This window comes from Apis cerana, linkage group LG15 (genome assembly GCF_029169275.1).
Source record: "Apis cerana isolate GH-2021 linkage group LG15, AcerK_1.0, whole genome shotgun sequence".
In the NCBI taxonomy this organism is placed as follows: domain Eukaryota; kingdom Metazoa; phylum Arthropoda; class Insecta; order Hymenoptera; family Apidae; genus Apis; species Apis cerana.
Genome location: NC_083866.1, coordinates 8,208,477 through 8,231,472, shown reverse-complemented (window position 1 = coordinate 8,231,472; position 22,996 = coordinate 8,208,477). Strand labels below are relative to the sequence as shown.

At 38.2% G+C, this 22,996-nt stretch overlaps 2 protein-coding genes and 1 long non-coding RNA gene across 14 annotated transcripts in view; 2 read left to right on the top strand and 1 right to left on the bottom strand.

The window, feature by feature from the left end:
• LOC107997405 (uncharacterized protein C15orf61 homolog) overlaps positions 1 to 22,996 on the bottom strand; it is a 78,795-nt gene that overhangs the window by 8,581 nt on the left and 47,218 nt on the right. For 3 of the 12 annotated variants that reach the window (XM_062086052.1, XM_062086047.1, XM_062086048.1), the window contains exon 1: positions 11,395 to 11,652. The exons of 7 other annotated variants lie outside the window; for them this stretch is intronic. The gene's annotated coding sequence lies outside the window, so the exon portion shown is untranslated. Of the gene's footprint in view, positions 1 to 6,724; positions 7,345 to 11,394; positions 11,653 to 18,279; positions 18,403 to 22,996 lie in introns of those variants that run through there. 2 more of the 12 variants (XM_062086054.1, XM_062086051.1) reach the window with 2 other exon arrangements.
• The window catches only part of LOC107997401 (cadherin-99C), a 98,612-nt gene that overhangs the window by 28,892 nt on the left and 46,724 nt on the right, over positions 1 to 22,996 (top strand). The gene's annotated exons all lie outside the window — the stretch shown is intronic.
• LOC133667426 (uncharacterized) lies at positions 5,662 to 7,289 on the top strand. The gene is made up of 2 exons (XR_009832919.1): positions 5,662 to 6,338; positions 6,437 to 7,289. It is a non-coding gene; the product is annotated as an uncharacterized LOC133667426 (long non-coding RNA).

The following is a 22,996-nucleotide window of genomic DNA, read 5'->3' as shown; positions in this document are numbered from 1 at the left end:
TTTCAGGTATACACCGAGCCGAGGATCGCACGTGCGTGGGCAAAATCCAATGGATCGTTATTGATTCATCTCTGATGGGAAGAATGGGAGAGGAACGATGATTGGTCGTCGTAATAATTTCGATTCCACGTCCGATTGGATAATAATAGATAGGGAGGAAGCTAGATTTTTAAGGATCGATTTTCCTCGGTCAGTTTCGAGAATTTTTCGAGGCAATACGCATTCCAGATGAGGCGAAATGACGGTCTTGTTAGGATCGGTGCGTTGTTGGCAATCGCTATAAGTTTTAATATCGCGTATACGTTTTCGCGAGGGCAATTTCGCGTTCGTTTCGTTGGTTGTTTTAAAAATCGATACCCGCAGCCAAAGCTTTTGCAACGATTCAAAGAGGAATCGAGAAAGAACGATGGGGCAACATCGAAGAAACAACACCGTGGCAATGCGGTTTCGTGGTTGGCCGGTTAACAATTGAATCACTTTCCCTTTGTGCGCCGATCTTCATCGATCGGTGCTCCTTTGTCGTTCAACGTTTCTTCAAATTCCTTTATCGCCACGATAAAAGGACTCGCTCGAAAAGCATCGGCTACGATCTCTTCTTCGTTGAACGGACAAATTTCTTTTCTTTTTTCTTTTTCCTTTTCTCCTCGGCCAATTTCAATCCGCACGAGAAGATCATTCTGAAATAATATTTCCCAATTAAAGAGAGACTAATTCGATCAATTTTTTATTTTCAATTTAATCTCTCTTCTTTTCAACACCGAATCGAACGGTACAAGCAACTTTTTCTTTCGTCACGAGTAAAGAATTTTTCCATTCGGTGCCAAGGGGATCGAAAGAGAAATTATCCTTTTTTTTCGACGCTTAGAAAGTTTAGAAATCGGTTATCGACGTGGTTCGCATTATTCTTACACGAATGGAACGCGGTTTGATCGTTTCGAAAAATCTTGGAAATCGTGAGAGATATAAAAGGAAGAAATGGCATTCGTTGTGAGAAGCACCGTCGTGTATATTCTCTCCCTCCTCCTCTTCCCCATCTCGAAGGAATAACTTTGCAACGAATTATCTCCGCGAACGCATCCCCAGCCGGGTTTGCTGAAAAATTTATGATACCTCGGGCATAACATGGATATTATAACAGTAAAGGCGCACGCAGGTGCGACTCGTTGATCTTGAGATAATAAAGTATAAACAAAGGAGTAACTATCGATTTCTCGAGAAGGAAGAACAGTCGAGATATGCGAATCGAGATCGAATTAGCATAAAATTCTCCGCGTTGATTTTGAACGATCAGATTTGAAAAATCTGAGCATCGATGGAATAAAATTTCTACTGTTATGTCGTTCCCCGCGATTCTCACGAAATTACGCGAGCGACCTGGTTTCATGGTTTACATTTAAGCCGTGTTGAAACTCTTCGTCGCCGTAATGAGACCACAATATTGTGCCCGTTCGCTTGTGTGGACCGCCAACCTGTAATCTCTGCGAGATGCACGCAACGCAATCTTCTGTCCGCTGTGAACTTAATCAACGAGCTTTAATCCGCTGTAAAAAAAAAAGAAAAAAAAAAGAAAAGAAAAAATATTCCGAGATAGAGTTATATTGAAAAAACAGTAAAACTTTGAGGGTCGAATAAAAATTTTATCCCTCTAGGTTGGAATTTTCACGATGAAAAAAAATTGTTGGTCTACGCCGCGTACAATCCAATATTGTCTGCGTGGGGGGAAGAGTACAAACATGTCGAGTAGCCACATTTTATTTTTCGTTGCGAGAGGTCCCAGAATAATGATAAATAAAAAAATGAAATGAACAATTTTATACTTTTGATTTTTCTGAATAAAGACAGAATCGATAAAGTTAATGGTATAAATTTGGATAGTAATACGAGATACTAATAATTACGAAATGTAATAAAACGAATAATTTATATTTGCAAATTTTCCGAATTCTTGCATAATCGTGATGGGTTTATAATTAACACGATCGATATGATGTTTCATCGCTTTTTCACTTTCTTTCATCTCATGATGAAAAACAAGGAAGATACTTGATCCATTGTTCGTCTCGAAAACAGCAAAAAAATTCAATCTCTTTCCAAGCCCTATTTCTCGGAGCTCAAGCTTACCTCGATAATTTATCGTCCGAAGCATCGACTACAACGGAACAAATACAAATACGTTGCTCGAGCATTTCGAATAAAAGTTAGATCAAACATTGTTCGAAACGTTAACCGAAACGGGCAATTCTGGAAGAAGAAGATTCGAAGCGCCTTGTATATAACACGCGAACCGGTCGTAGGGATTCGCTGTTCGTAGTATTGGAAGCGCAAAAATACGACGGCTTAACGTTTCTCGAGCAAGGGAAGAAAGGGGGGGGGGATATCTCGGTTCGGTTGTGGCCGCGCAGTAAGATGGCACTCGAGTGGCTCGCGTCGGTAGACGGGTATCGCGTGCATACGCTTAGAACTGGTTTGCTCCTCCGCTGTACGGAGAGAGAGAAGAGTGCGCAACGGTGTCTTTAAAGAAAATGGAAAGATCCCTTCCCTTCTTGCCGCGTGTCGTGGCTCGGTTGCACGCGTACCGCGTGTAGTTTTTCTTTTCGTCTCTCTACGATATTCGAATAAAGTAACTGGTATTTTGTTTCTCTCTTCCTACGTGATCAACGAGTAGCAGCAGTTTCGTAACTCGTTCGCGACAGTTATTTTCAATCGACGTGTCAAATGTGTCGAGAATAATTCTTTTTTTGCGTATCTTTGAAATAGGTTCTCGAGGCTTTCGAGAATGGGAAAGATGGGAAGGATGGTTCGTAATTAATCGGTCGGCTGTCACAGGTTTGGCACCGGCTTTACCGCTCGATTCCAATCACACGACGACGATTGACCGTTCATTTCACGCCGATTGAAACGTTCTTCTTGATCGCTTCGCAATGGCCACTGGACTAGTTTCGGTGGCGCGAGCAGAAATCGACTTTTTTGGAAATCTCTGGAAGCCATTGATACGCGTTTGAAAAATGCAAATTTGTATAAATTTAAAATCGACTCAATATAGAGATAAAAAAAAGAGAATTACGATTTATAAATCTGTTTATTCCGTGTAATAACTTGTGTATCCTTTTCGTCAAGGGTAATTCGTTTTATTTCGAAATGTTTCTCGTACTGGTTATTACGAACGAATATATTCCTTTTTTTGTTATCTCTCTCGGATATATATACCCTAGAGAGATGGAAGGCAGAAAGGCAACGATGCAAAGGCTACTTCTCATTAGCGGACCTGTGGTCGTGGATCGTTCGAATCCGGTTTTCATAACATAAGCTACGCGCCTTGAATCGATAGTACCTATCAACGAGTTGTTGTGTACACGTATTTAGGTACGCGCAGGTACGTCAGGAAGCTTTTATTTCAAACAATATTCACGGTTGTCACAACGACAACGATTTTAAAAAAAATTGAAATTTTGCAACTTAATTTCCAAGAGGAGATTGGAATACGGTCGACACGAGTAACTAAGTATTTTCCTATATGAAAGAATAACCATTCGAAAGATGGTGGATACGATCGACTCGTACTTTTTGTGTAAATATAACCGAATCCGAAATGGAATAAGCCCTTTAGCCCTTTTTTTTTATTTTCCAGATCGTTCCCTTTCGAATATATATTCGCGCGTATTTCCATAAAATATCTTTCATAGTGCCTGGCAAATAGCTAACTAAAACTCGATCGATATCGAACGCTATCAAAATGTTGAGAAGGATAATACTCTTGCTGAAGGAAGGACGTTAACTTGGAATATTAACTTTTCCGCCTCCGTTTTATACAGTTAGAAAAATATTTTTTTTAACGAATTAATTTATATCTCGGTTTATTTTTTTTTCTTTTAATTTAATTTATTCTTTCCTTTAATTCTTCCTTATTCTTTTTTTAATTACCATTTTCAATGAAGCATTTTTTTAATTGCATTCAATCTTTTTGTTAACCTCTTTACAAAAGACGCTTCGAAGCGAACGAAACGACAAAAAAGGGTTGCCGGAAAAAGAAAAGAAATTCTTTTCATCCATGAATAATCGTTCGCAAATATCACCGTATTTTTCCTCCCGAGAAGATAAATAAATAAACTTAACTTCCCGTATTCTCATCACGATTACTTATTTATTCGTGATTATTATTAGCATCAAAATTTTTTTCTTCTTTCCTCAATCGAATATTCATCCTTCTCGATCGATTTCCTCGTGCATTTCCTCACGAATCGAAATTTTTTTTTGCAGCAATAAATAAAACGCACCGATTCGAATCGTTTGTTTTACAAAACATTTGAAGTTTTTTGTAACATGAAATAATTGCCACTGGCACAATTGTTGTTCAATAGTAAAACTGCAAATAAAATCGTGTAATTTCAACGAACTTTAAATATCCGTAACAAATTTACGGCTACGATCTACCGCAACGTGTGTCCTATGCAACGCTGTTGCAACGTCAGAAAGATACCACCACTGGCGAGAATCATAAATCGATCATTTAATCGCTTTTGCAGAGAGAGAGAGAGAGAGGAGAGCAGCGATTTTACTGGCCCACCGATTTCCACCGATCTCCTCCTCCCACTACTGTGTTATTTTCTATGATGCCACACGAGCACCGTTATATACACCCGCTTGTCCACGATTACAAGGAAGATCGATGTTGGCCGAGACTCGAACGAATCGCGAAACGAGCTCGGTTCGGCGAACACGAGTCTGGCTGGTGAAAACGCGGAAGTCGTGACCGCGGTAGCGATTGCCAACTAACCGAAACAGAATCCCCGTCTCGAATCTTACTAATTGTTGAAAGAAATGCACATTGATCGATCGAAAGGATCTGATCGATGAGAGTAAATTTTGTGCAAAAGTAACGATAGGCAAATAACGAAGAATGTGAAAAGGATTAATTCAAGTCAAATTTATCTTTTCTCGAGAAATAAGGGATTTGGAATCCTAGGCTTTGTTAGACTATTTCTTCGATCTCTTTTCGAATCGGATTATTGAATCGGTTTCTCGATCCGTATTCTTCATTTCTGTTTTTTTTGGGAGGAGGAATTAATTTTCGTTCATTTTCTTTGGTGACAATTCTCTCTAGGATGAAGTTTTAGCGGATTCTAGTGTTTGATAAAATTAATAAAACTTAGAAAACGGAAATTCTTGCGAATAATAATATTACTGTTCTTTAATTAAACACGTTTCCACTTTAGACGTTTAACATTACACGTTATATTGTAGTGGAAGAGCTATAATTCGAATATTCAAAAACGTAATTAAATTATTTTCATTTGTGAACATTTAATTATTATATTTTAATGAGATTCGTGTCGATGCTATTATTGGTTGTTATTATTAATAAACGTGAATCAACTACATGATTTAAAATAATAGTTATTATTCCGGATTTTTATAATAAATTCAGTTAAAATAAATTAATCCTAATCCATTCCATTCTAAAATAATTGATCGTATATTGGATCTCGATATTAATATATTATAATTCCCTCAAATTCATATAATTCTAATTCTATAAACAATAATTATAGAAAAAAATATATATTAATGGTTTAGAATCAATTAAAAAATTAAATTTTATTTAATTAATTGAGATATAATTCTACATGAAAAAAAAAAAAATCTAAAATATTTAAGAATTGGAACATTCTATGCCTACGCTGATGCATGTATAAACACGTATAACACGTATAAATCAATACGCGTCAACGTTCGATCGATTGTTCTCTGAAGAATAGGCGAATAAGCGTCACTCTACACGTGTGACGATCGTATTTTCCTCCGATCGGGGAAAGATCGATCAATTATCATCGGTGTACGACGATTTACGACGAAAAAAGTTACAGTGACGAGGTTATCGACAGACACCGAGAGAAGAATAATTACATCGGGCGCAATTGAATCGAAACCGCGGCATCTCGAAAATCAAACTACAATTTATGTACAACCGGTGTACACACATTCTCTCGGAATATTTATCGATACGATTATCCTATTCCTTCTCCCATAAAATAATCTGTCAATGTTGGAATGGAACGATCTTCGAGCCGATATCCAACAACGCCCACGTAAGGCGAATCCTCTTTCCACCTACGGTCGCACATAGAAACACGCCGTAACGCGCTGCTCGAACATGGCTACCCTCTATTCATCGCGGGATTACCACGGATGAACGAGGTTAGACGAAAGTTTTTTTCCGTGTTCGCGTGTCGTCCATTGTGAAACGCACGAATGTTCCAAGCCTCGAGAGAGAAAAAAAGAAAAATAACGGAGAGCGCAACGATGTGATAATTTATAAACGAATTTGACCAGGAAGAATCGTAAGTCATTCCTGCGAAGGAACGTCCTTAATTACCAACTGTAGAATAATTTTGTTTCTCGAGCTACTTTGCTCACTGTTATTCATTGCAAATTTTAGAAAGGAAGCATTCGTGAGAATTTTTCTTCTTCAAGGAAAAATTTGTTCGAAAGAAAGTTCTTTCGAATTGACGATACGCGGCGGATACGATGCCACGGGATACGGATCGTTCTCTTAAGAGAAACATGCACCGACAACGCCCACGTGCAAATACAAACAGTCGGTAATATGTTTCGTACGTCATCTAGCTAAGCGTTCGTTCGCAAGGCACGCGATCACCATGATTTTTCACGAGATGAAAAGAGAAGAAAAATGGAATGGAAAAACTAGTTCTCCACTGATACCTACCGAGTATCCGCCGATCGAAATATCGAAATCGGTCGATAAAGCCAAGGAATTCGATCGAGGAAAAGAGCTCCCTCGTCGACTCTCGTTTTTCTCGTGATCGTGAAATTGTTATGCCGCGATCATCCTCTATATTTATTCCGTATCGTCGTTGCTGGGGATACTGGTCTACGTCGATGTTGTTCCAGAGAGGTGGCTGAACAGAGGGACCCAGGTTGTATCGCGTGGATAACGCGCCAACGTTTCGCCAAGGTTTATGGGCCGTGACGTCCCGCATCGGCAAGAGGGATAGGAATGAATCGTTTCGAATAAACTATGGACGAATATTCGAAGAAATTTCCTGGTGTTAAAACGAAATTTCGAATTCTCGATGCCAGAAATTTCAAACTGATAGTATCTTTATCTGGCTTTAGAAATTCGAGAAAGGCGTGCCCGTCGAGTTCCAATTTAAAACCGAAGGAAAAATATCGAGAAAAGAAAAGGAAATTTGGAAAGGAAGAGTGCGTAAGTTGATTAAAAAATTGAAAAAAATTCTAAAGAAATAAGAAATAAAATCGAAATTAATTTTAATTTATGGTTTTTGATCTCTTTATAATTATTGGTCTCGTCTAGGGAAAATACAACCAGCGCCACGCATTTTTCGCTTCGCTGATCTGTCCACACGGTCGATCATTACGACCATCGAATTTTTCACGGGGTAACGCGCCTTGGTACTTTATATTACCGTTATTAAGCGGCCTACCATTAATCGCGACTTTATTAAATGTTGACTGAGAAAAAAAAAAGGGATGAGCGGTCGGCGGCATCTTCTCTCTCTTCGAACATATATATATATATATATATATATATATAATACACCACGTGTTCTAACCTAACCTCTCATCGCTAATGATCCCATCGATAAATCAAACGAACGCGGAACAAACCATTGATCCCTCTATCTCTTCTGGAGGCCTGTTTAAGAAATAAGGCGAAATTGGACCGCGATCCAGGAATTCTTTCCACGCCTATTGCGGCGCAAACGTAATATCTAGATCTAGATATTCGATCGATTTATCGAAAGACAACCGTAAAGTGGTTGAAATGAAATAACGGGGGACCCTGTTCGTTCGCGCACGATTTTTCGAAATGGAGTTGTCACCGTTTGAGACTTTTGCTCTGGTTAAAGTTATATCGGCTCGATCGTTATCGCGAGTCGATCGATATTTTCATTCTTCCATACTTTCTTTCTCCTCCTCCTCCTCTTTCTTTTCTTCTCTTCCTCTCTTCTCTTCTGTTCGTGGCGAATATATCCTCGATGTTCGAGATAACAATCGGTGTTTGGTATACCGGCCGTAACTCGGCCATCCCGAATGATCGGAATCGGTCGGCTGTCGAAAAGGATTCTTTCCAACCGTATGGAACCGTACTCGTTCCGCATGGTAAGCCATAATTTATCGCGTTCCCTGCGACATGGGAACAGGGTATTCTTAGAGTTGTGTAGTAGCTTCCTGTGTTATTAATCAAGATACATCGAACGGTTGCACGCGTTTCTCAACCGTTTGATAAGTTATTGCATTCGATGCAAATTCTTTTGGTCGATCGTGTGCAACCGCGGAACATCGTCGTTTTTCCTTTTCTTTTTTTAAAAAATTGTGGCTTCGTTTCAGATCTCATCTTGGCTGTTTCGGTGACACGAGCAAAAATTTAATAGTTGCGAATAAACTTACTTTGATAATTTATCGTTCGAAATAATAATTGGAAATAATTGTAACGGCTGTCGAAAAGGATTCTTTCCAACCGTATGGAACCGTACTCGTTCGAGATGTCTAACTTTGTTTCTAACTAGTTTCAATCCTCCTTCCATCTATAAATATTTACACACGTAACGATTCAATTTGGTGGAAAATTAATAAAATTCTAATCCTTTCCTTAACAGGCTATATTCATATCCAATAAATTTAAAATTTCGATACGGATAGATCGTTTATTTAATTAATTGCGTGCAAATACTTGTGCGCGTAACGATTCAATTTGGTCGAAAATTAATAAAATTCTAATCCTTGACTCGCTATATTCATATCCAATAAATTTAGAATTTCGATACGGACGGATCGTTTATTTAATTAATCGCGTGCAAATATTTGCATTCAATTTGGTCGATAATTAAATGAAATTCTTTCCTCTTTAATTCGATCCGATCCTTATCCGATAATTTATTGGGATGAATCGTTGGCGAAATAAAAAAATAAACATAATATTTTCGCGGGGAAAATTTAATTTAATAGTCGAAGCTACTTTCACAAAGTTACTTCGATAATTTATCGCTAATAATAATTGGAAATAATGAGGTTACGTGAGAAATCGGATCGATTGTAATAGCCATCCAGAATAAATATTATTCGAGCATTTGATTAAATAATTTTATTCGAGATTTTTAACCATTTTACTTTTTCAAAAATGCCCAATTCTGGTTTCGGACGATTGCAAAAGAAAAAAAGAAATGCAACTACTTTTGAGATACTATTCATTAATAATTATTTATTACATATATTACTTATTAATAAAGATGCCTTAATTCATCGATAATATTGGAATTGCCAATGGATCGTGAAACGAGGATAGCGAATCGCGATTTTTCATTCAGTTTCATCGGAAGATTGATGGATTCTCTTTACTCGAACGAAAGAAAAAAAAAAAAAAACTGAATAACGATTTATCATGCTCGAGACACCATAAAAATATTGTTATCGCACAATCCCAGTATCGGTTTTTCCGTAACAACTTCGAGCCAACACACGGCCAACAGTTTTCGCACGAACGCGACGTTGCAACGTTTCAGACCGCTCGCCTCTAAATGCATTAACATTTTATAAGGCAGTGTGTGTGCGCGTATTATATTGTCCCATCCCAAGGAGCTTGCAAGTGTTCGCCACACGGGAATTATGCGAAAACGAGAAACGACTCGTTAAACTAGAAATTCTAGAAATTCGTAGAAATATTAATCGAAGAAAATATAATACGTATCCTGCGCGAACGATGGAGGATCGAGGATCTCTTCCTCTTGTGATGACAGTTCATCGACCCCTTTATATAGCGAGAATTTCTCTAAAAAACACGCTACGCCCTCCTCTTGCCCCTCTCCCCCTATTCAAGGCTAGCCACTTCGTGTTTGCATTGTATTTTAGAATCTACGTTTATGCGTTTTACCGTTCTCGGTTCCTCGGCTCTCTCCTCGATCTCTTGTTGAACCGCCGCCGCTTTCGCACTTCGCCGCTAGGCGGACACAAGAAGCCTAGGTCGCAAGTTTGGTGAAACGTGTTTATACGAAGGATGGGGGAAAGGGAATTGGAAAAGCGTCGACTACGATATATAGAGAGGATATTTTTAAAAATATCCAATTTTTCCTCCTCGATTTCTCAAGCAATTTCGAGAGAGAATTCACGCGTATACGTGTGGAATGGAGGTTATACGTGTTCTATAAGAAACATCTCTATAAACGGCGATTCATGAACGGTGTTGTAAATGAAGGAAATATCAAAATTACAGGTATCCCGCGTATATGTGTGTATATATATATATATACGAACAGCAGTAAAGTACGCTTTTATGTCCATTAAGGGAAAACTCGGGTGGCGAGCGGCGCTTCCTTCTCGAAGAAAGCTCGAAGGAAGCGAAGAGAACGAATCTTTCGAGATGAATAAAAGCGGAACTCTTAATTGTTCAAGTTTTTTTTTACTACTTTATCTAATTAGCTTCATTTTGTTCAAAGATTTAATTATCGAATTAAAATTTTGGAAGAAATTCGAATGTGAGAGAAGCGACGTTTTTTTCTTCACAAGATTTATCTACACGTTTCGCGAGAATAGAAATGAAACTCGAGAGAGAGAGAATGGAGTTGGCATTTAAAAAAAAAATGGATCCCGAGCAAGTGGATTTCTGGCAAAAAGGTAAACAAGTTTTTGGATTGGATATAATAATAATAATAATAATAATAAAAGTGAATGGTACATAATTGTAGATGCATAATCGATTTCAAGGTATCGAATATTTAAAAATAAAGTTAATTCGCATTTGCATGTAAATTTTCCACAGGGTTGTCGCCTCCTCTCTCTTTTGACCTTGCCTCCTTTCGATCACGCAGCCATTGCGATATTCGATGTTCATGAAAAAAAAAGCGAATTGGAAAAATTTTATCTCACGGAATGAAAATCTTGTTGAGATTCGCTCGAAAGAAGATCAAAATGTCCAAAAGAGGAAAGTTTTTTTCTCGTAAAAGTTTGAGTAGGTTTCCGTGCAATTGGAACGAAACTCATGTGAATGAAGGAATATCGAACTCGCAGCGGAAATATCATTAAAACCGAGCGACTTTACGATCCTTTCCGCTCCTTTCAAAAGCCCACTTTTGCACGCGTTTTCGAACAAAGAGATTCTTTTCTCACTCGAGACTTTTGCCTCTTTGCTCGTCCAATTTCGCAACAATCTATCTTCCGATTTTCGATTTTATATATCGCGAAGACGAATGAATATTATTTTTCTGCCTTCACTTTTAAAAAGAAACAGCGTTAAAAAGAGAGACAAATCAAGACCAGTAGCAGTCTCGAAAAGAAAGAGAAACGAGAAAATAGAACATAAGCACTTTCCACTACGCAAGAACATAAAAGATCGCGATGCTTTATACTTTCGGGTCTTACCAAAGTTTCCAACTTGCCGAGCGCGAAATTATTCATCGTTCTAACCTTCAATTCGACTCTCCATCTTTGCGCCAACATTTACTCTCGAACGCGTTCGCGTCCCAATAATCTCGAAAAAGATAGATGAGAGAGAACATAACATCACACGATACTTAAACAAATCGTACGCGCGCCTCGTTTCTCTTATTTACGAGGCAAACTTCGCATAAATGACACGAAATAAATACACGTATATATATACATCGCCATTTGGCGGAGGACTTGGTGGTGGCGCATAAATCGCTCCCTATCTCGCACTCTTCCCGCTAGAGGGATAGAAATCAATTCTAGAAAGGTGGGGGGAAAAAACGGTGCACAGTAACAGTAAGAGTCTCGCCGCCTCTTTTTTTAAATACCTGCTGCCTGCTTATCAGCGTGGCGATTCATAAGGCGGGGAGGAGATCCTTAAAAGCGATCGATGTCGGATCGGTGTTGATTTATCGATAGCCGTGAGCGCGAGAAAAGGGTCGAAGTTACGATCGAAGCGTAAATTACGAGAATTCCAGGGACGGGGACGCGTCTTCCGCGTGCTCTCTCCACCGCCCTTGGCCTCTCGCCTTCCAAACGATGGATCGAGAGATCGGGAGTGGAATGGTAAATGGGCGAGTGAACTGTGGGCCGGCGATCGACGTTGCTCGATTCTCGCAGGTGCAAACCGCGCTGGTAGCTGAGAGAGAGAGAGACAGAGAGATTCTCGCGCACGCTCTCCACGTGTCACGGCTTTGACTAACCGGAAGTTGGCTTACTCGCCTCCGGTATCATCCGTCTTAAAGCGGACTTTGCCGATCTCGTTTTCTTCCGAGGATGCAATTTTAATCCGATATACAAATTTTTCGAACGCGCGCTATTCTTTTCTATGGTTTCAAGGGGAAACATATTAATCCTTTTCGACAACGACGACTCTTTCGGTCGAGATAAAGCGATTTTATATGCGTTTCTTAATACAGAGATAAAGACAGCGAATAATTTGAGTTTTTTAAATGAATGTTGATGGTGAAATTATAGATTGTACGAAGGGTTTGCTGTAAGATGCTTGTTGCTTGCTGAAGTACGCTTAGGAGTGAATTCTAGATATCACATTTCGTAAACGTACACAAAATTCGCGATAAAAATCGAAGTAAAACCGTAGATAAAGTATCGACAAGTTTGTTAAACGTTTAAATCGATTTATTCCGATTGATTTTGCTCACGATTCAGGTTTACGAGCCGATAAAATAGTGAATTCCCATTGGTCGAATGCATGTTGGCTGTTTTCCCTGCGTTCCAATCAACGTTCGGTATGCGGGCGAAAGTATCCCATATGGATCTCGCATAAGTCCCACGAGAGGAAACTGGCATCAAAAATCCGACACAATCTCTTGGAATCTGCGACACCGTGTCACCGTGTCTTGTACTAAAGCAAAAATAACAATCGTAACAGTTACATATACGCGCAGATTTTTCAGAAAATTTTTAGAAAAATCCCAACTAACACGATCGTCGAAACATCGCTTCCTATTTGGACACACAACGTTCTCTTCTCGATACAACGAGAGAAGAGCCTCTTTTCCCTGTCTTAAAAGCTTCGAGAAGAACGTTGTTAAGAGAGGAACGAGACATGCGAGTTGCACAGACGAGAAAGGTTAATACGGGCCGTTGAACACCGTTTCAAGGAAAAGATTTTCGCGACACGCGGGAGTTTGGCTAAATATTCAAGGTTCACGCCACGCCCGCCGTTGCGAAAAGGGATTCCGACGGTTACGGATCGCGTTGGGTGACTCCGTTCCGAGCAAACGTGGGCGTACGGCTGCCCCACTGACTCTCTAACCTCGTGCTTCGCGCCGACTAACGAGGCCCCTGTCAGTCTCTACGCCTATGGCGCTCGAACATCGCGTACGTACGTAAGTGTGTACGCGACGCACACCTCCTGCTCGATCGATCGAGCATCGAGTGTTCGTTGGAAGTTGCGTCGGTAAGTTGAAAAAAAAATTGTTCGAGGTTGAACAAGATGAAAGGAAGGATACCGCTGGGTCGAGAAATAATCTTCTTTCGAAGTTTTGCAAATTTGGATTGATTTCGAATCTATCCTGTTCGCAAATTCGTTCGATTCCGTGACTTTGATCGTCGTCGAATTAATTACGAATTTACGAGAAATTTGAATTTTGCCGCGCGAGAAAGGACACATCAGTTGCACAGTCGGGCATTAACCCGTTGAGAAAATTAAAAAATTTCGAATGAAGTTACTTTATCGAATGACATTTATAGCCGATCTTCTCGTATAATCTTGTCATCGCGATTATTTCCAATTATTATTACGTTTCGAGCGATAAATCATCGAAGTAACTTTGTGAAAGTAACTTCGACTATTAAATTTTCCCCACGATTGATTAGAAAGTGCTATGTTTATTTTTTTTACCTCGCCAATGATTCGTCCATATCCTACAAATTCATCTAGGATAAGGATTAGAATTTTATTAATTTTCGAGCAAATTGAATCGTTGCGCGTTCAAGTATTTACGGATGAAAGAAGAATTGAATAAAAAGACGAGAATACGATTTTTTAATATTTTAGAAAGTATTATATTTCTATTTTTTCGTCAACGATTCGTCTATATCGAAATTTATTGAATATGAATATTGGATCGAATATAATGAATTAAGAAAAGGAATAGAATTTTATTAATATTAAACTAAATTCAATCATAATGCGTACAAGTATTGAACGGAAGGAAGATTGAATAAAGAGAGACGAGAATACGATTGTTTTAGTTAGAAACAGAATATTTAAACTATTAATTATTTGGTATATAGAATACAGAATAATATAAATAAATAGAATAAAGTTACTTATTAAAATGCTCGAATAACATTTATTCTAATAATTATTATAATCTCGATTGTTTGACATTGCAATTATTTCATATTATTAATTACCTTTCGAGCGATAAATTATCGAAGTAATTCGTGCATTGACTCGTCCATTGACTCCGGAACTGCGGATCGTTTCTGCGCGTCTCTAGACACAACCATTAGACTTTTTTTCCTCCCTCCCCCACACAGATGATTATCTATGACGCGTTCGAGTTTCGAGTACAACGAGCGCGGTGTGAATATTTAGACGTTAACGAGGAGCCGTTGTTTCCAAGTCGCTCGTTCGAACCTTTGCTTATTAATTTCCGAGCTCGAGAGAGCCGAGCTTTCAATTTTTACTCGCTTTTTCACCCAAGTTTGACAAACACGGGAGACCGAGCTGAGAACAATGAGAGGGTGATTATGAGGACGTGAAAGGTGTTTACCATACGCGCTATAGGTAACTGGAACGCGTCCTATTCGTATTTCTGACAAGTAGAAAAATCGATGAAAATTTTTCCATTCTTTTGATTCAATTCAATCGTTTTTTTTTTAAAGATACGATCTTGAAATCACTTTTGAAATCGAAATATATATTTTCCTCTCTAATTTTCTAATTTTCGATCGTTATCGGTTCTTCTCTCATATTACCCCTCTTTAACGACGTCAATTAATAAAAAGTTGAAAGACTCGAAGGATTAAAATTAATTAAAATTCGCGGAGAAGAAAAGAAAGATGTTCGATCGAGTTAAGAAACGCACGAAGAAAACTTTATTCGCTTTATACAACGGAGAAAAATAACCGAGCATTTATTCGGTCAAACAGCATGCCCGTGTATTACACTCACACGTGAAAAGATATATCGATCGTTTTCGTCCCGAAAAAAAGTCTCTCCTCGTGCCCCCCTCTTCCCGCTTGCTTGTGGTTGCGCTACACCCGTCTGGACCTGTGTAATGGTAATCGCGCTTCTCGATTTTCGTAACACGAGATTTTAGCAACGGTTTAAGACGAAACGTAATAGTCTTGTTTGACGTTTCGACTCGGTAGAAACGACACAAGAGGATGCAACTCGGGTGTCCTCATTCGGATCCGTACTTTTACTTTCATCACGCTCTTGAATATTTGTTTTATTATGCTTCCACTGATGACTGAGTTTCTTTTCTTTTTTCAACAACGCGCATTGTTGAACGCGATTCCTCGCGGATTACTTAATTGTACGCGCTTTGTTTTGGAAAGAAAAAGAAAAAGAAAAAGAAAAATAGAACAGGATAATAATTGCAAAAAGAGTATTTCGAAGGAAATACGAACACGATTATTACTAATTGAATATGGAAATTACAATGAATCTTGCGAATACTAATTATTATTATTATTAGGATCGTCGAGGATAATTTGCATAAAGAGCGTTTTCTCAATTCTTAACGTTGTGTTCTTTATATTGAATGAAATAAAGTTTCGCGTATCATAAAATTAAGATTGATGTACATAAAATTTTCGTTACAAAATTTTTTTTAGATTCTTATCAAGATAATTCTGTATTTTGTTGATAGGCGCGTATAAAGATTCGGTACAATAATTGCGCCGTGTCGCAAATATGGAAAAGAAGATTTTAAATTTAATAAGAGAAAAATTCAGGAAATAATAAACGAATAATAAACTTCTCTCCGAAGAAAAAAGTTAATAAGTGGATATAGCGCGATAACGAGGTTATTAAGATACTTTCAGTATGCGTCTCATTGAAACGAAACGAACAATGGAGAAACAAAAAGCGAATGAAAAATGCACAATTCCAAACCGTGGAAACTAATCTTCCGAATTATGCATCTGCATTGATGCATTGCGATTCAAAAGATAGATTCAAAAGATTTCATAGACGGATTTCACTTCCAAAAATTAAATCTTTCGCTTTACATCGTATTAAAAATAACTTTAATAGATAAAGATACACCAAATCCATTCACCTATCTATTCTACATAAATTCCTCGTGTCACGCCACTTTTTGGGGAAAAGATCGTAGACTGTTTTTCAACCACAATCTCCGTTAAAAAGTTCCGTTACGCTCAAGCTATTACCTACTATCTAAACAAGATAAAAGAAAATCGTCCTCTTCCTTCGATAATCGATAGCCAGAAAATAAAAAATATCGCCGTAACGGAAATTACTATTCATCCTTATCACAATGCGTAACAATAAATAATCTACTCGAGAAGAAAAAACACTCCATCCACTAGAAGCGTGACAAGCGAGTTCGTTTTAAATAGCGCTGCTCTCCATCGATTAACCGACTTCCATTGTTCGAAATTAACCCACGAGTAAATCCCTTACCTCTCCACGTTCGAACGACTCTTCTTCCCTCTCTCTCTTTTTCTCTCTTTCTCACAGAGAATACTCACAGGATATCGTCTGTTCTCCCTTAGTTGTCCGCGCGGAAAGAGGCTCGTATATTACGATACCGTGCGACTGGGAACTTCTATTTCTTCTTCTTGGGGAATTGCATTTACTCGGTTGGTAACAATAGGCACGTCCTCGATTACGCGCAGCTCGAACGTATTTTCATTCTAGCGTGCGCAGATTATCGAGTGAGTCTGTCGAGCCTGTTAATTTTTATCGTTCACGGTGTACGCGCTCGTTCCACCGTGGAACGATGGTTACTTTTTTTTCTCTGGGAAGATCGTGTAGTTTGTTGGTTTAATTTCGAATTGGATGAAATTAATCTTAAACCATGCATCGTCCGTTTAAATTTGCGATCAAGATAATAAAAGTTATCGAACGGTGGTGGAAAAAACAGTTTGTTTCGAGACACGGCGGGCGTTGTATGCACGTGGCTCGTGACAGCCATGATCCGATTATCCACGCCGCTATGGTGGAAGCTTTGTTGCATTGCAACGTGTCATTCGTCGCTCGCGATAGATGGATTTCCATTCGATCGCCTCGCTCTTCTCTCGTTTCTTTGAATTTTCTTTCAATCTGCTTTGACTATCTTTCATCCGTACAGGAGAGCGGAGCTCGAATAATCAACGATGAAAGAGTCCTCGGTTAAATTGAATTACAGAGAGAGGAATTTCATGGACAGTTAATAAATAAGGTTGGAGGAGAGCCAGTTTCGAAAATAAATATTGTGTTCTTGCGTTTAAATTTTTTCGAAATCGATTAGTGATTTAAGATCAGAGGAGAACAAAAATTTCCGCCCATTTTAATAATCGAATATCTTTTCAACGATTTTACTTCTTTTTCTTCTTCGAGTCTTCGTGTAGAAGACCAAAATTGAGAAAGTGAAAATTAGTTTTCGAAGGTGAGAAATTCGAGTATCTCTTAGAATTGGTTAAAAAATTGAAAGAAAACGAAGCTAAAAAATTCATTCCTGGAATTGATTATTACAACATCTATAAAGAATTATTTCGGTAGATCGAAATAGAAAGAACTAATTGGTTGAAATAAAGTTTCGAACAAAGTTGATTAAACTTTATTTCAAATTATTCAACCTATATATCAGATTTAATATCAAAGTAATATTTATATAGAATTATTTTATTATTTCGATTTATCGAAATACGAAAAATTAATTAGTTAAAATAAAGTTTCGAACAAAATTAATTAAACTTTATTTTAAATTATTCAACCTATATATTCAACCTTAATATCGAAATAATATTTATACAGAATTATTTTAATTTATCGGAACACGAACAATTAATTGATTAAAATAAAGTTTCGAACAAAGTTGATTAAACTTTACTTTAAAACAGTTAAATTACAGTTAAATTATTCAACTTATATACTTTATCGAAATAAGTATTTATAAAGAATTATTTTGATCTATCGGAATACGAAAAAATCAATCGATCAATCAAAATAAAATTTCATATAAATAAAGTTCATTAAACGTTTTAAATTATTCAATTTAAATATATTCGATTTAAATATACATTCGAAGTCCGTCCATAAATAATTATTTTGATCGGAAAAAATTAATTGATCGGAACAAAGTTGATCAAACGTTACTTCAAATTACTCACATACACATCGGTTTATCGAACTTTATCCTTCAACTTCGAGCTTCGATTAAAAATTCGTCTCTGTGATTTCACTTTTGTCACGAGCCATAACCGCGTCTTCCGGCCGGCGACGGAGCGCGTGTATCGGCCCGAAACTATTTGTCTCGCCCATTATCGGCTTCCTCCACGAACCGCGCAATTCCGTTATCCGTCCCCCTCCTCTTTCCTCCGCCCTCGATCGCCGCGCTCCGCGAACCATGTAAGATCACGTCCACCGCCACGGTCTCTTCCCCGATAATCCACGAAGAATTCGAAATTACCTTTTTTTCCACTCTTCCCACTCGTCCTCTCCGCTCTCTCGATCCTAGTTCACGGCTTATTCGCGCGGATCGGCCGGCGATCGGACGATATCCGGTCGAGATTCTCGAACACCGAATCGTCGAACTATATAACTTTTCCTTCCAATCCGTGACGTGACTCGTCGTAGAAAAAATTCCTCGTGAAAAATTGCATTACGCGCGAGTGATCGATGCCAGTTTCTTTGTAATTTTCTAGGAGAAAGATTTCTTTTTCTAGGACGAATTTATTTATTTATTTTTCTTATTAGATCGTCTTTAATATATTTAATGGATTGCATCGTTCGAGAAAGTTCTTGGTGGAAGAAAGAAATACCAGAAATAACATCTGTTCGAAACAATTAATTCCAACTAATGGGAAGAATTTTTGAATGGTTTAATTTAGAAAGTGATAGAAATTAAGTTGAAAAACTTTTGTCAAAAGTCTGGACAGCGTTCGTAAACACAATCGTTGATATTCTAACTGTTTTCAGAAGAAGCGTATCCGATGGAGAGAAAGAAAAAAAAAAAAAGAGAAATCTCGAGACAGGTATTTCTTCCACTTTGTTCTAACGTCGTTTCGATAATTCAGCGCGAAAAAGAAAAATTCGCAGCTGTTTGCAGCAATTTGTCGGCCCGATGGCGGAAGCAGATGGTAATGCGACAACAGTGGACTAAGCACGTTACGGCATTATTGCGATCAACGCCGAACACGCGGATGCATCAGGACCATCTCCCCTCCCTCCTCGTGCAACGAGGCCAGAGCCCCGTAAATCATATTCAGATTCAGTTGTCGGTAAACCAAGCGGCAAGTTCACGGGGTTGCATTATATATAGCGCCTTCGTTGTTGCCCTCGTCATCCCTTCCATACTTCAGATACGAAAAATATCAGATCGGCGAGATTGATCGTAACTCGTAACCTTTTTAAAGATAAATTTAAATAAAATTTATCGCAAATATTTATAATAATTTTTGGTTAATTTTTCATGGGAAAGGGAGATTTGCCAATGGAGCAAATATTTTTTTCGTGAAACGACCATTTTTGATTTTCAACCGAAAGTAAAAAGTTTTGATTGATATTTTCGTGGCCAATGTTTAATTTTCACGGAGAATACTTCTTAATTAAGCAATCAAAGCGCACAGATCGTTTTCATCGAAAACGCACGCATCAAGGGCATCAATTTGCAACGTTGTAACGATGCGGAAAAAGTGAAGAGTGGAGGAGGGGGTAAGGGAAGTACGGCATCGATGCGATTCGAGGATCGAGTACGCGTCGAGAGCCCTTTCGTTTCCAACCGATCCTTTTCCTTATGATTTATTTCGCAAGTATCACCGTTCTCGCGAACGGGAATAACCGGACCAATTACCGGAGGTTGCCGCCACTGATATTCCAGCTTCGTAGCGAGGAACGGCTCGAGAAAGTTTCGACCCGATTTTAGCGAGCATTGATAAATCGAGTTGCGTAATATTCCGTGGCGGAGCAACTAATAACGATTCATTACGAAGAGAGAGAGAGAGAGAACGGTCTCACTTTGTCGAGCTGGACTCAAATTGAAAATCGTTTCCTTTCGAACCACCGCTTTTTCCTCGAGAGACTCCCCCCCTCTTTATGAAATTAATGTTCTCGGCTTGCTCTAATCGACTCTAATTGCGAGAAATTTTTACCTTACGTTCTCTCTCGGATGCGCGTGATGCGTTTTTTTGCAACGAATTTTGCAATCAGCCGGAGTTTGCGATATTTATCGATTTTTTTTCGTAATCGATGAAACGGATGACGTTGCAACGCTCGAAACGATCCACGTAATGATATGTCGATCTTTGTAGCTGTTAAGAAGTTTATTTTTCGATAGTTAATACAACGATTATTAATAATAAAATATAAGAATAAAATAATAAATAATAATAATAATATAAAATAATGAAATAATAGAATCACCCGATTCAAGAATTGAATCTATCTTTCAGTTAGACTCGTCTTCTTAAAACAAGAAAAATACGACTTCGCATCAACCACTCGTTATATACGGTGAATTTACCGTATTACGAGTGGATTCTGGGGAGAATTTAATAGTCATTCCAATAATTTATCATCCTAAACGTAACAATAATCGGAAATAATTGCAAAGCCAAACGGCTCTATTGTAATAATCAACGAATAAAATATTATTCGAGCACATTTCGATAAGGAAAATCACTCGTCAAAAGTAACTTTATTCGAGATTCGTAATAGCGGAACAATTACGACACGATTGTCATCGCCGAGACCGAATGCGGCCAAGTTTTACAACAACGAGGTTACGATGCGATTAACCGCATAAAGCGGTGTAAGTAACGGCCTCTCCAACGTACATACAACCGGACCGCGTAATGCGCATACGCAAGTCTGTTGCTGCACCTGCTCGACGCGCTCTCGCGGAAGCCTCCTTCTCTTCCTCCTCCTCTTTCTTTTCTCCTTCTCCTCTTCTCCTTCTTCCGTTTCGAATACATTCGTTGCGAGGAACGATCGGTCGAGGATAACTCGGCCGACGTTGGCACGTCGTGGCATCTCGTGCGTCGTCGGTGGTTGGCGTGGAAGGCGGTGGCTGTGAATCAAGGGAGCCAGCCTTCGCTTATCGCTCCGCGAATACATTATTGCGCGCCACCGTCGTATCTAACCTACCCCCTCCCTCTCACTCTGCCCATCGCCACCGCTTCTCTCACCGTCCTCCATTCGTTAAAACGAAGTTGCCAGTTAATAAACTGTGTGTGGGGAGGGGAGCATTATTCTCCGTCCCGATTCTCTCTTCGCGCCAACACATCTTTCCGCGTAACGTTATTCCCTCGTGCCCTCTCGCGGAGAAATTTTTTTATATCCACGAATATTAGAGAATATTTTTCCCTAGAAACTAGAGATTCTTTTTTTTTTTCAAAGAGATCTCAAAGGGAGAGAGATCTTTTTCTACGACGATGTGGACGTGAGATTCGAGAGATTCGAGAGAAGAGGAGGTGGTGGTGATTATTTATCGCTCATTATGATACGGTTAGGCGATTGAGATAAGATCGTGGCCTACGATTTATTAAACCCACTCCGATCTTTCCCTCTTTCTTCGAAGCCTCGAAGAGGAAGCGTTACGTTACGACTTATTCCGATTCGAATGAAATTGATCTTTTGAAAAACTATTTTCAATTAATGAAAAAAATTATTTTAATCTAATTTTAAATCTTCTCTTAAATTTATTTACAAATAATAAATTATCGAAAAAGATTTAATTCATCGAAACTCATTTTAAATATATATTAAGTTTCGATTTGAATTTATATTTTGAATGAAACTATTGAAATCAATGAATACACGAATATAACTTAAATACTTCTTATCGTGGATATTTAATAAACGAATTTTAATTGTATTATAACAATTTGATAAATTTATCAATTTTCTATAATCTAGTTTTTAGTTAAACTTTTTAATTAAAAAAAAGAAAACAAACAGCGAACAGCGGAATCTTTCTCTATTATCAATTTTGGCCTGAAATCGGCCTCGAAAAGTTCGATCGATGAAATAATTATCTCGCAATATAAAAATATCTTCAATCGGTCGAAGAGTTCACAAGAGAGTGACACGATTGTCAGAAGAATTGATTCTATGAACGTACATATATATATATATTCGTACTCGTCTCGTGTCGAATTTCTGTCCAGCCAACGTTTGGCATTTCGACGTTGACCTTTTCCACTCGCATTCACTTTTGTTATTTCGCTTCTTTCTCGAATTCTTAAAAATGATCAGACATATTTAACTGTACTCTTGCGACTTTTCTGTGCATTCAAAAAATTGTTCATTGGCTTCTGCCACGAGCAGAATGCTTCAGATGACTCGATCCTACTTTCCACGATTAATAAGGTAACAAAGAAAGTAATGAAGTAATGATGAAGTAATTGTGGAAACGTGTTATGAATGGAAATGGAATGATCCGACTTTCGAGATGGGCGTTGAAAATCGTTTCATCGTTCGATTATTCGATCTGTTTAGAAAATGACGAGTGGTTTTAATTTGTCGATTGATAAATATTTTTTTTTTAACCTTCGTTCTTGCCGTTCAACTTATTGGAAAATTAACCAGCTCGTGTGACAGGTGCGATTAAAACGAAAAATCCAAATTCAAGTTGGATTTTAAGTTGGATAATAAAAGGCAATAACTCGCCACCCACGCACGAAAGTGGCTTGCTTCGACACGCTTACGTGCTGTTTAATAGAGAGGATCCGAGACTGATAGCGTTTAAACGGTTGAAGGTGGAGACATTAAAAAGTCTGGGAATATGAGTATCAGAAATCTTTACGATTGTCGAGATAATTAAATTTACTTGCAGAAAAATAGTTCACGATGAATACTTTGGATATTTTAGAAAAGGAATTTTATTTT